Genomic DNA, 15,298 nt, shown 5'->3' on the forward strand with positions numbered 1-15,298 from the left:
TCAAATACTTCCAAAGCTCTCTGACGTCACGTAGCAACGGACACTTCGGCAGACGTCTATAATATCGGCAGCCATTTTAACCAGAAGCCACGTATGCCTTGAGCATTGCAATAACACCGTTCATAGCGGAAATGTCCCACATACTTGACTGGAAAACAAAAGAGTTCACCACCCTATCACGGTGTCTGTATATGATCAGATACCTCTCTCTCGGTTGTCAGCTCAAAATTCTGAAAAATTAAAACTCGAATTCTTAGGAAACATTCACAATCGAAGTGTATTTGTGTTCCAGTATTATTGTAGGAATATTGAGTTGTGCTGTCACTAACACAACACAGATACCTGGTGTTGCTTGTTCATCTTTTACGACACGATGCGTCTAACTTCTGATTATTCTGCGCTGTGCAAATATTAACCAATACAACAAAACACATGAGTCAGGATAAAATGGCCTTATAATTCCTCGATATCCTTGACCAAAACCATTTGGAAAGAAAAGCGAAAGCATTTGCCTATTCGTATTTGAGTGAATAGATTCAATGGGCATTTTTTGTTGGACAAATTTAGACTTAGATATTCCAAAAGCAAACACTGCATAGGAATCAAGTATAGATGGTTCGGTTTAACATTCGGGGCTTGCCAATATTTCGGAGTAGATAACGTAATATGCTTGAAAGTTGAAAATAAAAGCTACAGTACTGTTCTCCGTAATAAAGTAAATATTCATGTATATTTTGTTAAATTGGGTGTCTATCGTTTTATTACTTTTTTAATCTCGGGAAAGTACGGACATCAACGTCGTATTTGAAACGAGATCATTTCGGACACGATTACTAAACAATATTTATTGACGTAACCGTGGTTGAGACCGTACTTGCCAGCCCTGTATACTGTGACGTGACCGTGTGGTTCAGAACTAGCCAGGTCTGCGTATCCTGTTAATCGGGCGAAGATAGCGAGATAGGAGATTCGTTTTCCAGGTCAGGCGTGTCGCGTCCCCCGCCTCTATAGCTTCTGAACACAACAACCAGATTGACAAAGTGACCTTGGAAACCAGACACTGGAGTCAAAAGGTCAACACAGACATTTTTGCTGACCTGTTGGCCGGCCATAGTCTTGTGTCAGGCGCAGTTACCTTGGCACGTCAGCTATGTCCACAAACACATACACACAGAATAATCAGACACCACTGATTGCAGAGTACGAAGTCCGTCTAATAACGCACCACATTATGGCGCTGTCGGAAAATGGGGTTTACTCAAGTACCCATGGTTATGCTCAATGCCACAGATTACGCAGATGCAGTGCAAAAAGAACGCAAATCGGGGACGCAACTTAGCATGATTAAATATTTCAAACGCAATCACCACAATTGTGCATGCTTGAAGCGAACACTAGAATTGACACGTCACGACAAAATGGCGTTACCAGGCATAAAATCTAATTTAGAATTCATCGAGGACACGCTGTTCAACACGGCTTTATGACACAAATGTCGAAAAGACGAGACCGAATTAGGTAAATGCTGGTATAAAATACCAGCGGTTATCCATTTTGACACAGGTTCGCGCTAGCTCTGAATTAATAGCGAATGTTGAAGGCACATCTTTTACTTTCAAAACGTTCACTATGCGAGATGCGTTATTTTCTTTCGTCAGATCACACAGGTCAAAGACAAAGTTTACACCTTCACGCTGTTTTAACTGGTCAATGAATGTTGTCAATAAACTACAGACACCGACCTGATGCCAGTCAAATTTGTCAACATCGTCAGGTACAGAGAAACTGCAGAACTCGCGCCATTTGTCATCACCGCGTCAACTACACAGAGGGGATGTGCAAGACTCGCGCCGACACTTTCAATGGACTACGAAATCAATAAGGAGACAATTACAAGAACTCACAAGACAGCAATATTTGTAATATTTGATATTAGATAATCTGATAAAATTGTGGATGTTCGCAGAATGGGTAACGCGGAATGTGGCTCCAAGCCTAATGACTTATTCGTCTTTTATTTATTTCGTCATTGCGAGAATTTAAGATCATTATTTGATGCTCAACTTCATCAGTTGTGAGTAACACTTAAGACTCGGTGTTTATTATAATTGAAGTCAAAGGAAGTGTTAGGTTTGAAATCTTTTAAGGATTGTGTTCCATGTATGATATATAATTTCTTACTTTGTTCTCTAATGCATGTTTGTACGATTGTATCTAATATTCGACTAGTCAACATAGCCTCTAGGTCACGTACGGATGGAAATGAATTTAATCCGGACGTGACTTTGTTGTCAGCAATAAAATGACGGGTATTTGATATCTGAGTGGGCTTCATTGAGCTGAGCGAAAGACGGTACGAATATATGTGAAAACTGCACACTTTCTGAAGGTTGTTTAATAGCTATTGTGAATGGATTGGTTGTTTGCTTCTTGTAATAACACTGCAAATGGTGATAGAAACAGTTGATAAAGAAACCACGTAATGTGGCAATATAAACATAACGACAACAAGGTCACAGACATAACCATTGGTAAAATGTTTATTACGACCATGGGTAAAATATTTATTACGACCCAACGTAAAAATCCACAGGTGTGCTATCACAGGGACGCATGAGAAACTCCACACAAAAGTAAAAATTCGTCATAAGTAGCAGAGCACTCTCCAAAGTATCGTAAATTCAAATGTCCATAGAAAATTGGTTAACTGTTTACCTGTGCTTGTATATATAACTGACAAGATGACCTAAATTAAAGTTCACAATTTGATGGGTTTTTGTAATGAGGAGAGGGTGGGCACAATGTACGTTGTTCTTTTCTCGTGAAAGATACAGGGTCGTATAATAAACACCATTAGACTACGTCACATATTTGTAGCACTATTGCAGCACGTAAAACGTTTTGAAAAATAAACAAATGTTATTTATGAAGAATGAACATAACATTGGAAGAGCTAACTACAGCCATACGGTAACGCACATGTGAAAAAATCGCCTTATTTTTTAACGCAGTCGATTATTGTAATGCGTCTTTATAATTCTTATTATACAGACTCCTTTTCTTACATCAAGAAGCTCAAGCCTTATACAATCAATACCCATATTATTACATAATTAGATCTATAATGGTCTCAGGTAGGATCATCAGTTTTACACATGGGATGCCGTTACGTTTTCCTTGCATTTCCATTATGTAGGCTATGTCCATGTTGGAATAGACATGGAATTTTGTGTTACAAAATGTCCGTTGTTATGTTTGACCTTGACCTAAATGCTGTAATTATCGAGATTGTGATATTTTCTACAATTTATAAGGTAGGCTTCACGTCAGACTTGGTAACATTGTACGTCCTCATGTATGTATGTCTGTATGGTATGTCTGCATGGTATGTCTGTATGGTATGGTATGGTATGTATGTATGTATGTATGTTATGTATGTATGTATGTATGGTATGTATGTATGTCTGTCTGTCTGTCTGTCTGTCTGTCTGTCTGTCTGTCTGTCTGTCTGTATGCATGTATGTATATATGTACGGACAGTTTTCAATCGGATTCGAACCCACAACATACGGCATCAGTCGCCTAGCTGAGAGGCCACAGACAGAACCACTCGGCTAAATCTCCACTCCCAAAAAAGAGTGGTTCAATAGCCGGCTAAGTTGTTACATTTTTCTGACTGAGACCGCTCAACACGTTGTAGAGTTCGTGAAGCACTCACGCACGCATGCTTACTATCATACATCGCACATACACACTTTATCGAAGCGAAGAAACGAATTTCATCGCTTTAACTGGGCGAACGATAACCTCGGGGACAATTCTGTCCACCAGCAGTGTTACCAACCCAGGGTAGAAAATACGGATAGTTTTCAATCGTATGCATGCATGCATGCATGCACGTACGTGCTTATGTATGTATGTATGTATGTATGTATGTATGTATCATGCATGCATGCATGTATGTATGTATGCATGTATGTACGTAAGTATATACGTATGTATGTGTGCATATACGGATGGAGGGATATATGTACGTATCTATACTATGTATCTACCTACCTATTTATGTATAAATAATAACACAAATTACTTCAATTACAAAGTAATGAAATCTGTTACTTAAGTTTCATACATCCTGCAATCTTCAGACAGATGTATGCGTATATACAAAGAAATACGTAGATACAATACATCGACAGACACACACACACAAAGACGCGCTTGTGTGTCCAAAAGACATATGCCGATCTTACGACGGGCTCATCCCCACGCCCTCTACACGAATACAGATATCCTTATTGCTCGGAGAGTATCGAGAGTCTATTTGTAATCACTCGATGTATATATAGCAACAATCAATTGCCACACAATTTTGAGTTGCAATACGAGTAAGGACGAAAACGCTTGCCTTAACATTAATGGCCTGATGTACACCTTAAACAAAACAGTATGATTTTGATAGATGGCTATACATCAGTTAAATTCATTAGACCGCTGAACAACATTTTACAGTATCTGCAGCTATACCTCTCTTGGTGATTCTCTTTAATACGCCTATCAACTAAGACAGCTGTGGTACTTCTAATTTCGCGCCATTTTATCACTGTATGTATTGATATCTAATGACCATTACAAGGGGACTTGGACACCATGAAATGATAAAATGATTCATTTATGAAAAATAATATCAGTGACATCGGTAACTGGCACTGAATATTTGTCAGGTCTATCTCTACACCAAGTCTTCTCCAAAATTCAAAATCACACCAAAAAGGTTTTTGGAGACATCATTTTTTGACAGTGTCCGAGAAAAAGTATGTGACTTGTATCACAAATGAAACCAAGAAGTGTTCTTGTAAGACACCCTACTCATTATCTTTCACCAACCTGACTCACCCAAACCACGCATCACGTGTTTTAAACGACCAAATTCAGCACAAATTTTATATTTGCTGTCATTATGATCCAGGAGCTATGCACGATCAGCGGCGGCAACAATCATAATGGTAACAATATTTACACAACAATGAGTGGAACGTTCTATGTTTCATCTTCAAACAAATTTATATCGGATAACGCTCGGGCAAATTATGGAAGGCGGGAAATAAAGGCAGCGACACTGATGGAATATTCAAGAGAGGGCAAGAAATGGCGTCCCTGGGTTATATATTTGCTAATAAATGTGCTTCGGCGAACATGGGCTTTACGTTGACTTGGTAAAGACCAAGCATAAAGACGTAAGGCGATTGCAAACAGTCAACTTACGAAAACTATGGCATTTCATTCATGTAAGGAAAAACCCAATTCTTTCAGACACAGCCTTCGATTGAAGCTCATGGATGCCAATAAACCAGTCCACCTTCACCTAAGCAACTCGAGTCACTGTGATTAAAATAGGCAGCGTACATGACTGTCGATTGCTAACGTCGTTGAGTTTTTGCACGCCAGAGCATCGAGCAGGGAAAAGCTTTCTCGTTATTTTTACTACACAGAACACAGTAATCCAACCATGTTGTGAGATCAAGGTCGAATACACAGCTACGAAAGTCGACATAGTGGGATAGAATTTCTACACGAATATTTGTCATCGTCAACGCATAAAGGGCGCAACGTTTATGTGACATTTTCTGTCCTTGATGCATTTTCACAAGTTCAGAAAAATCTATGACGCATTCTCTGACAGTACAATGAAGACATATATGACTCACCAAATTGCATCAAACCATGAGACTCTTCTTTGTACACGCGAAAAACGGACTTTTCCCTATGATATGGATGTCTTCTAATTTCTCATCGGAGACGTTCGTGATCGGTTGCATGAAAGACGTTCTGGCCTATGCAACAATGAATCATGGGTAAAGGAAGCCGTGAAATGGGCTTTCGTAAATGTGGTCCGTTGTCACCAATATGGAATATACTACCGGGAAATAAAGCGAAATTCTGACATTCATGATTTGATATTGGGCAATCTTCAGACACATTCAGAACAATACTGCTACTTTCCGCCAATCGGTTTTAACGAATACCCAGCGAGGACACAATACCTTTGTATTGCGACGCAGAAAATGGATCGCGTTTTTCAGAATAATATAACCCCACATTCAGTCAAGTTCTAAAATCCTAAATTGGCCGTGCACAAAGAGCTATTTTTGTTCAAGTGATTGAGCGCAAAGTATCAAAGAATTAAGTCACATCTACGCAGCTCGGTAAAAACACACCATAACGTGACGTCAAATATGACAAATATGTGCATGTGGACAAACTAATTCACAGAGACGGAGAATGCAACATTAATTTGCAAATGTATTGTTTGAAGGATACACCGATCGCAGTGAATGGCGTTGTCAACAAAACAAGAAGTCATGTTACATCTAAACGATTCTCTTTACAAACGGGGCGTGTCGGTTCGTGAGCGGAAACTCTAAATACTATAAATTATGTAAACCTTGCCAAACGAAACAACGTCGCAATGTGTGAGCGGGAAGTCACGTGACCACATCTCGGTCGTTTCGTGTTTCATATATCTAACTCTTTAGGTATGTTCCTTACAGTTCCTTTGTATCGTCGGTATGACAATAATCAAACAACCTACATTAACATTTTGTATCCAGTAATTTTTCTATGGCTTGTAAGACTAAGAGCACATACGTTGCATTTCCTTGAATTCTCGTAAACTACGGACGGACCGATTTTTCTAAAATTTAAGATCTCTCGGAATGCAACATATATCTCGAATGCCGAACAGAAAACAAGGAAGCACGTCGGTATTTTGTGAGCAATTTTGTAATGAAAAATACAAATGAAAGCAGTTTCTACAAGCTCAACATAGTGAAACGTCACAAATTTTCCATTAACTCAAGTTATGAAAAATCTCGGAGCAAACAATGTTGATCGAATTCTTAAGGTAATCATTTTACATCGAACATAATGAATGTAGACTACAATAGACCTGGTGCAGATATATCTAAAATAAGAATGTATACACTAGACCCGGTGCAGACATATGGAAAATAATGAATGTAGACTACAATAGACCTGGTGCAGATATATCTAAAATAATGAATGTATACACTAGACCCGGTGCAGATATATGGAAAATAATGAATGTAGAATACAATAGACCTGGTGCAGATATATCTAAAATAATGAATGTATACACTAGACCCGGTGCAGATATATGGAAAATAATGAATGTAGAATACAATAGACCTGGTGCAGATATATCTAAAATAATGAATGTATACACTAGACCCGGTGCAGATATATGGAAATAATGATGTAGAGACTACATAGACCTGGTGCAGATATATCTAAAATAATGATGTATACACTAGACCCGGTGCAGATATATGGAAAATAATGAATATAGAATACAGTAGACTGGTACAGATATATCTAAAATAATGAATGTAAACACTAGACCCGGTGCAGATGAGGAGCATGACGTCTAACGCTTTTAATCAACTTGACCTGGTTACATATACACTTGGAGGGATGGGTTTTAAGTAAATAAGCACAAACGTTTGGTTCTAAGTTCGGCTATATAAATACACCACTCTTCAATTTGGTTTTATAAAATTCAATCCGGACCAGTAAAATGCATATTTTCCATATGTGTAAGCGATGAACATTCTTTCATCGGTCCAGACGGCAGCTCTTCACAACCATCTAAAAGTTCAACGAACCCGCATCTCACAATTACATACGGATATTTTTTTACTAATGCATGTAATGCATATGTCTGTGCTGTAGTGACGTTTTCGCTTTCGGCGTCACGTCGTTTTCCGCTTATGTGAGTTGTCGACAAAGGAGGTACTAAATGAGCAAGTTACTATGTGTTGAGACTTGATTTAATATTATGTAACATCATAGACCCTCTATGGGATCATCAACGTCCATACGTGATTGGTGTGCGCGTGCATTTCTGAACGAAGCCAGCGACAAATGTGGGCGTCACAGGCGTGCTTGTGTACACTGAAAATAAGTGATACTTGATCAAGTAGTTTGAATATGCGCTCATGCGTTTATAAGAGAGAGAAAACCTAAAAAGGTGACCTTAGTCCAGTTTCGCATACCCGCATTTGTCACTCAAGGGATTGGCGTTCCTCTGCCTCAACTTGTCCCAGGGAAAGGTCAACGTACTGTACTGAAACTCTATTCGTGAGAATGTTGTCCCAGTGTTCCGTAAAAAACATTTCATCCTTGTCCGTTTTTTTATGCGTGTCACGATGTCTTACATGACATTACAACCAGGGTTATTCTATCGTGATTGCAACAAACCTACACAGGTAACTCCACTGAGCAACCAACGACACTGTCAATAAAATTGCGACCATTAGGCCTGCGCGCACGTGAGCTCATGTGAAAACACTGTTGATATTATTGGTCATTCTTTGTCAGAGTTACAGATTTGATTTGTATCCTTGGTGCTCACTGGTACTATACTCTCTCACACAAGGCTAAGTTGACGATATAACGGTTTGTGTCTGTCTATAGATTCCACGTACCAGGGAATGCAAGCGATGTGAATAAAATGACACACTCACTCAATTCATCTTCCGATATCGCTACAAATGAGCTGAACCTTGTTATGTTGACGCTTATCTGTGTGAAAGTGAATGTCCACAGGTTTGCTGTTGTGTATAAGCGTCTAAAGTGACCATTCATGTATGTGTGTGTGACATCACAGTGGTCAATCATGTCTGTGTGTATGACATCGCTGTGGTCATTCAGGTCTGTATGTATGACAGCGCAGCGGTCATTCAGGTCTGTGAGTGTGACATCACAGTGGTCATTCAGGTCTGTGTGAGTGACATCTCAGTGGTCATTCAGGTCTGTGCGTGACATCACAGTGGTCATTCATGTCTGTGTGTGTGACATCACAGTGGCCATTCATGTCTTTGTCTGTCATATCATGGTGGTCATTAAGGTCTGTCTGTGTGACATGGCAGTGGTCATTCATGTCTGTGTGAGTGACATCTCAGTGGTCATTCAGGTCTGTGCGTGACATCACAGCGGTCATTCATGTCTGTGTCTGTCATATCACTGTAGTCAGCCATGTCAGTGTGTATAACATCTCAGTGGTCATTTAGGTCTGTGTGTGTGTATGACATCATTGTGGTCATCCAGGTCTCTGTGTGTGACATCAAAGTGGTCATTCATGTCTGTGTCTGTCATATCATGGTGGTCGTTCAGGTCTCTTAGTGCGACATCACGGTGGTCATTTAGGTCTGTGTGTGTGTATGACATCATTGTGGTCATCCAGGTCTCTGTGTGTGACATCAAAGTGGTCATTCATGTCTGTGTCTGTCATATCATGGTGGTCGTTCAGGTCTCTGTGTGCGACATCACGGTGGTCATTCATGTCTATGTGTGTGACATCACAGTGGTCATTCATGTCTGTGTGTGTGACATCACAGTGGTCATTCATGTCTGTGTCTGTCATATCATGGTGGTCATCCATGTCAGTGTGTGAGACATCACAGTGGTCTTTAATGCATGCGTGTGTGACATCACAGTGGTCATTCATGTCTGTGCGTGTGACATTGCAGTGGTCATTCATGTATGTGTGTGAGACATCACAGTGGTCATTCAGGTGGGTGTGTATAACATCTCAGTGGTCATCCAGGTCTGTGTGTGAGACATCACAGTGGTCATACATGTCAGTGTGTGACATCACAGTGGTCATACATGTCAGTGTGTGACATCACAGTGGTCATTCATGTCTGTGCATGTGACATTGCAGTGGTCATTCATGTCTGTGTATGTGACATTGCAGTGGTCATTCATGTCTGTGTCTGTTATTTCACGATGGTCATTCATGACTGTGTATATGACATCACAGTGGTCACTCATGTCTGTGTGTATGGCATCTCATTGGTCATTCAGGTCTGAGTGTGAGACATCACAGCGTTCATTCATGCATGTGTGTGACATCACAGTGGTCATTCATGTTTATGTGTGTGACATCGCTGAGGTCACTCTTGTCTGTGTGTGACCTCTTGTAGACTGCGTGTTCCGTGTCGTTAGTCTCAAACGTTAATTCTTCGTAATACATTGGTGAACATTATTTGCAATGAATATCCCCATCAGTAAATTAGATTCGCCCAGAACTGCGGCGCGCTGGCTATGTCTCTATGTAAACCACATCGCCACCAGCTGTTTCGTGGTTATCTACCGGACGGGTGTAATTATTGTTTCTTGAGGCGTCGTTTGAACTTCGTTGAAATCAACCACGACTTCTATGGACATGGCGTTGCAAAACATTCGTGCTTGAGGGTAGAGAGGATAGAGCTTCTCGGCCCGCTCTTCTGTTGCTGGTCCTCGGTGGTTTTAATGGCTACAATAGATCCTGGGGTCACTGGCCACCAGTCACAGCATTCGTCCTCATTGCTTTGCTAGAACTGCTATACCATTGGTAGGACCATGCGTATATCTACAAGCTTATAAATTGTAAAGGTCACTGTGCTTTAAAAGATGCAACGTCTGACCCCGCCAAAATTGCGCGGATGCATACTGGAGATATCTGGTCACACACTGTCCGCCTGGCATTATTTCGGACGTTGTGTTTGTGTTGTAAGGTGTCTCCAAGGTTAGAATCAGCCATTTTCACACACCCTCATCTATTCAAGTTCCTATTAAAGTTCAGTTCAGTTTTATATATATAAATATATATATATATATATATATATATATATATATATATATAATATATATAATATATATATATATATATAAATTGACATGCAGACGTTTTTGGATACGTATACATAATTCAGATGTCTTTTGTGTGTACTGTTTATATCATGTCATATACACATAATGCACACAATTACATCTGCATAAAATATAAATTATGAAGATATCTGTGTGTATATGTGTTGGCATATGTGTGTATACCATATACCCACATATGCGCATATATATATATAATATATATATATATATATATATATATATATATATATATATATATATATATATATATATATATGAAGACGTTAATAGTATATACACATACATGCACAAACACACAACTATAAACTGGTTTACATTCCAAAACAAATTTGTTTCGTAGTCAGCGGTTTGTGTACGACATGAAATTCAAGGTACGAGTATGTATATGTTACCATTGTTGACGATTGTCCATTGTTTAACACCTTTGACACTTGTTAAAATTTTAATGGAAGTTTGCATACAATTGGTTTGATAGTGCCAACATTATGTTTATAACCGTCCTGCTTGCACAGCAGGAATTTTTTTCTGTGCCCGCAGGTGGAAACTAGTTTACTTATGTTGTAAAGAGAATCTATGTACGGGAGGCAGATCAGTAAAAAATTCTCGTGTTCGCACAGGTTGCATCTTTTACAGTCGTTGGGAGTATAGTTTACATCGCTTGATGGACCGCATACTATACATTGAGTCATTTGACGTCCCACCGTAACTGCTCCGATCTGTGCTGTGTCCGTATTTCTCATTGCGGAAGGTAAGCATAAGATTTCTGTATCTAGTACTTCTCATGTTTAATGTTGTCGTCCCTGGATACCATGGCTCGGTATGCTGCTCCTTCTGTGAGGTATTTCACTGAGTTCACATCTTGAATCATTTTCATCGGTCGAACACAACCACTGCAGCCATGGGAGTGCAGCCATCTCCGCTGACAAATGTAACAAATTTGTAGTTGGAATGTCAACAAAAAACAACGCCCCGCCCCGCCCCCCCCCCCCCCCCCCCTCTCTCTCTCTCTCTCTCTCTCCTCTCTCTCTCTCTCTCTCTCTCTCTCTCTCTCTCTGTAGATTTATGAAACTTAAGTAACAGGTCTTATTACCTTGTACCTGTAATTTTTGTTTACACACACACACACACACACACACACACACACCACACAACACATCACATATATATATATATATATATATATATATGTGTGTGTGTGTGTGTGTGTGTGTGTGTGTGTTTTACACGATTCTGTCTCATATGCAAATGACAATAATATGCTCGATTTTATGATTAATACATTGGGCATACATTACCCGTCTTATGTGTCAAACGTCATATCCCCCGTACATAGGATTGAATGGTACTTTGATGACGTAATATCATCACTTAGCTGAAACAGACCCGGAACTTTTGCTAACTTGACGACACATTGGGAATTAAAGAAAATCAAATTACACGATCGAGACGTACGGAATCTAGTGTTTATATAATTGTGAAATCAAAAAATCATTAAACAGAAAAATCGTGACAAAATTGAATCTATGAGCCAATTAACGACGAAAATTACTTTCTTTTTTTTTACTTTTGTCTCACATGGAAATTAAGCATGTTTGCCATTTGCATGTCAAACCAAAACACACACAGACACAGACACACAGGGAGACAGAAACACACACACACACGCACACACATACATATATATATATATATATATATATATATATATATATATATATATATATATATATATATATATATACACAAAATGTATACAATGTGCCCTCCCGGTTATCACCATAATGGCTTTATGCCAACCTCTGAACTTGGGCACAGATATATATATAATATATAATATATATATATATATATATATATAATATATATATATATATTATATATATATAATATATAAAAATAAAGTTCGTCAGTCCTTTAACTGTTGCCTCTATATTACTCTCGATGTCAATGTTTTGTTACATGTCTGCCCGATTGTACCTGTCTCCGTCAACTGCACCTCGTATGGATCAGAATCGCTTCCCGACGACGTAAATTTTCAAAGTCGATATATATTCATCTCTGTAAACATGGCAACATTTGATTTCCATTCCTTGCCTTCCTTCTAGTGCGTTTGTGTACATTTCTCTGTGACGAAATATTTCTTTGTGTACATTTGTGTGTGACGAAATACTTTTTTGCATCAACTAATGTCGTGTCGTCCCCTAAGAACAAATGCTTGTGCAAGAACGCCACGTCAATGGTTGAAATTTGTCATTTTCGTTTTTGTGATTTGGATGCGGAATCTTGATGCTAAATGGACAGTTACACCCACATACCCTACACGTAAGCCTGTAGTGCGCATTTTATTTTAATTTTGAATACAGGTAACCTGTGGCCGTTTCATTGGCTTGCCGTATTTCAAAAAATGTATCCAGAGTTGAGATCTCTTCACCGGGAAAGTTTTGGAGACTTAGTATTGACCGTACCTTATATAGGTCATCTAAAATAGAATAACACTGGTTGATTTGCGTCGTGTCGTCTTGTGTTCCCTTATCTACATAGACATGAGATACTTACGTAGGCGGTATCAAATGTATGTATTTGACATGTAAATGTGTATCAATTTATGCATGTATGTATGTGATATGTATCTACCTACCTACCTATATATACCTACCTGCCTACAAACTATGTATGTATATGGAGTAGAGTGCTCAATATTAGAGTAGAGCTAAATACACAACGGAGTTGATCAGGATAATCTAAAATTAGATTATCCTGATCAACTCCGTTGTGTGTGTATATATATATATATATATATATATATGTACATACAATCACTATTTATGTATGCTGTGAAACACGTATACACATGCATGTATCCTTTGAGGTGTCTCTAAGTTTATCTTGGTTTTCCAGTCACTAGTAGGCTCCAAGTGTTCTGTGTATTGCCTTGATTTCTTCCTTAAGTCCTCTATTGTGTCTATTTTAAAACTGTTCCGCAAATTTATTAGTATCTAGCGGCTAGAGCCATTATCTTGCAGTCTGCCTACATGGGTACTCATGCCTTGAGTCTAAATCGTTTGAACGTATCTCCTTAACACAGACTGGCGTGTCTATCCTTTTTTAGCGTTCGCACGACTTGGACTTGTTTAATATTTTGGCAACACAAACGTCGTTACAGAAAGCTCTGAAAAACGACGTTTGTGTAAATTGATATTGGCTGTATCAGCGCGTTAGTGTGTTGTATATGGCAGCGTTCTGTTGTTTCCTTCCCCTATAAATGCGCTCACGTGACAATCACTGCAGACAACCTGCTCGTTTGACCTCTACGGTCCACTTAAATATCCAAGGAAGGTTCTGGTGAATTTCACGATTGTGTGGCTGTATTTCCAAAAATCAATTTAATATGAGAGCGATGGAAGTCTTGTTATGAGAGTACTGACACCCGCGACACAGTGTCGGTCAAAGATTGAAGACTCTGAACTCCACGGACAACGGACACCCAAAGATTAACGATCGTGGTAGCCTTCACAGAATGGCAGAGTTCAGTGTCGCTGTGCCATCGCAACGAAACATTAATTGAAATACGGAAAATATAGATTGTATAACACGTTTGCGGCCATAACAATAGAGAATACTACACTGCCTATTGAAACCTGTACTTGATCCTTGGAACTTACCGGATATTTTCCCAAATAAATAGAGAGAGCGACTCAAACTTCTGACAGCCATGTTCATGACATCACCGCAACCTTTTCTTTTCCACCAACACGCGTCGCACATTTTGTCGTTTCTAATTAATGTTTTTGAAAATGGTGCATCTGGGGGTGTATACATTGACAATTACGCCTGGACTCAACGAGTTAATTTGCTTGTTTCTCCCAAAATATTCCCTTCTCTAGATTTCTGCAAATTTTCCCTCGGAAAAGGCGGGGTATTTTCTCGAAAATAATTGGATGAAGAAGTGCTCCATTTTTTGCATTATATCGTCAAAATATTATATTTATTTCAGGGGAGAACCGTGACTTAAAATTAGAAAGTTGTTATTGCTGGTTGGCTCATTCGCATCGTTTACGATAGGTTGTTTGGGACACCATTCAATAACTATATGCGCCGTTTAAAAGAAAGATGCCCTGCAAGTCTGAACGACAAAGTATTGCGATTCTGCCATTGCTTGTCCTGCATCTCAAAATTCAGCAGAGTATGAAAATGAATTCAAACGGTAGCATCATGTATAGAGAACCATCCAGAAGCTGACGGGCAGATCTTTGGTGACAAGTACAGACAAGATTTACTATTAGATATCGTGTTCGTTCTTTCGAATGAAACGTGTTACACAAATTCTAGGTTCTTTATCTCCATGTTACAATCTAAAGTAATGCGTTTGTCGTTCATCTTGCCAATCTTCAGTCATCAAACGTAATAGTTTTGATAATGTGCGCAGGCCATGTCCGTCAAACGTGGTGTAAAAGATTACAGCTTTTTGAGATGAAAATTTATCATCACATAAAGGTTTAACCAGACCATGCCACTGAAATGTGAAACTAAGGACTCCACTTACTAGTAAATTCGTTACGAA

General features: G+C 39.0%; 1 protein-coding gene across 4 annotated transcripts in view; it reads right to left on the reverse strand.

The window, feature by feature from the left end:
- Positions 1-15,298, reverse strand: part of LOC139119487 (uncharacterized) — a 100,611-nt gene that overhangs the window by 82,206 nt on the left and 3,107 nt on the right. Inside the window, exon 1 of one of the 4 annotated variants that reach the window (XM_070683336.1) lies at positions 5,709-5,824. The exons of the other annotated variants lie outside the window; for them this stretch is intronic. The gene's annotated coding sequence lies outside the window, so the exon portion shown is untranslated. Of the gene's footprint in view, positions 1-5,708; positions 5,825-15,298 lie in introns of those variants that run through there. 4 annotated transcript variants of the gene reach the window in all.

The sequence above is a fragment of the Ptychodera flava genome, chromosome 19 (genome assembly GCF_041260155.1).
Source record: "Ptychodera flava strain L36383 chromosome 19, AS_Pfla_20210202, whole genome shotgun sequence".
NCBI classification, from domain to species: Eukaryota; Metazoa; Hemichordata; class Enteropneusta; family Ptychoderidae; genus Ptychodera; species Ptychodera flava.